We start from the raw sequence: 2,210 nt of genomic DNA on the forward strand, positions 1-2,210 counted from the left end.
AACGAGAAGAATTTAAATCCGGTTAGGTTCCAATAAAGTAGAGTCTAAGTCTTTCCGGTGAAACCTTAATGGGATGAAGCTTTTCTGGCCAGGAGAAGGGTCCGAATGTGAAGAGGTATTAGCTCGTCTCTGTACTCTTAGTTCTGCAACAATGGTCACTAGGAAAAACGGTCAAACTCACAAATGGTTAAAAACATCACAGATTTCGGTCCTAATTCCCACAAGTTTTGGTTCGACTCACATGACAAACTGACTCAATAGAAAGAAAGATAAAGAAAACAAATGTCATAGGTGACCCTCCCCCGTACTTACTTCACACCGTCTCCGGTGTGAAAATAAGCCAAAGAGAGACCTAGAAAATAAGAAAGAAAGAAGAAGAAGGAGAAGAAGAAGAGAGGAGGGTTTGCGATTTGGTGGGTTACCTGGGCCTGGTGGGCCTGGGCCTGAAATTCATTAAACTTACCTGGCCCAAATGCTCTTCTCTTTTTCTTTGGTTCTCAGTTCGCCGAGCATGTGCATCGGGTTGCTCGCATCCTGCGAGCATGTGCTCCACATCTTTTTTCTTTTTTTCTCAGTTCACCGAGCATGTGCATCGGGTTGCTCGCGTCCTGCGAGCATGTGCTCCGCATCTTCTTCCAACATTCCTGAAACTGAAAAAAAGAAGAAACAAATCCTAAAAAGAAAAAGAAAAACTCAGCAATATATACCTGGTGGGTTGCCTCCCACCCATCGCTTGTTTTAAGTCATTAGCTTGACTCGAAAGCTCCTTAGGCAATAGGAGGGTTGCCTAGGGCGAAGGTTTCACCCCTTGCGTGCTCAGAGGCGGCAAGATATGGTTTCAGGCTCTGTCCATTCACCACAAATTCTCCTCCTTTTGTGTCCAGCAACACAACAGCCCCATATGGTCTAATCTCCTTGATGGTGAAGGGTCCGGACCATCGTGATCTTAGCTTTCCGGGAAACAGTTTCAGCCTAGAGTTGAACAACAAGACTTGATCATTAGGAGCAAAGGTCCTAGTGAGGATCCGCTTGTCATGGTAGGCTTTGGTACGCTCCTTGTAGAGTTTTGAGTTTTCATAGGCGAGGTGCCTAATCTCCTCTAGCTCATGCAGTTGCATCTTCCTCCTTTCATGGGCGCTCTTAGTGTCAAAGTTCAGCATTTTCACTGCCCAAGCAGCCTTGTACTCTAGCTCAATAGGAAGGTGACACGCCTTACCATACACCAAGTGAAACGGTGTAGTCCCCAGGGGTGTTTTGTAGGCGGTTCTATAAGCCCATAGAGCCTCATCTAGCTTCTGAGACCAATCCTTCCTTGTTGTGTTCACTGTTTTTTGCAAAATGCTCTTAATCTCCCGGTTAGAGATCTCAACTTGGCCGCTTGTTTGTGGGTGGTAGGGGGTGGCGACCTTGTGCCTCACTCCATTCTTCTTGAGAAGACTCTCAAAGACCTTGTTAATGAAATGGGATCCACCAACGCTAATGACTACCCGTGGGACACAAAACCGTGGGAAAATAACCGACTTGAACATCTTGAGCACGGTCTTTGCATCATTATTGGGGCTGGCCAAAGCTTCTACCCACTTGGACACGTAATCTACAGCCACCAATATGTACTCATTGCCGAATGAGTTCGGGAAAGGTCCCATGAAGTCAATTCCCCAAACATCAAATACCTCAACCTCCAAGATGAAATTCTGAGGCATTTCATTCCTCCTGCTGATGTTCCCTTGTCTCTGACATGTGTCGCAAGTAGACACGAACCGCTGCGCATCTCTGAACATGGTAGGCCACCAATAACCCGCTTGAAGAGCTTTGGACACGGTTTTGAAAGTAGCAAAGTGTCCAGCATAGGGTGAGCTATGGCAATGAAACAAGACTCCAGGAACCTCCTCCTCAGTCACACACCTCCTGAAAACACCATCCGAGCAATGCCTATAGAGGTAAGGCTCATCCCAAAAATACCGCCTTATGTCTTTTAGGAACTTCTTCTTCTTGTTCCCCACAAACTCAGTAGGTTCTTTCTCTGCTGCTAGGTAGTTTGCATACTCTCCAAACCAAGGAAAACTCAGCCGTTTGTTAGTATCGATTGCCTTGCACAGGGTTTTCGGAGCATGTGCTCCCAGGCGGAGCATGTGCTCGGCGGGATCAAAGATGCCAATCGAGTAAACATGTTCTTCAGGAAGGCTATCATCCAAGGGTAGCTCTTCTTC

The sequence above is a fragment of the Camelina sativa genome, chromosome 1 (assembly GCF_000633955.1).
Source record: "Camelina sativa cultivar DH55 chromosome 1, Cs, whole genome shotgun sequence".
Taxonomy (NCBI): Eukaryota; Viridiplantae; Streptophyta; class Magnoliopsida; order Brassicales; family Brassicaceae; genus Camelina; species Camelina sativa.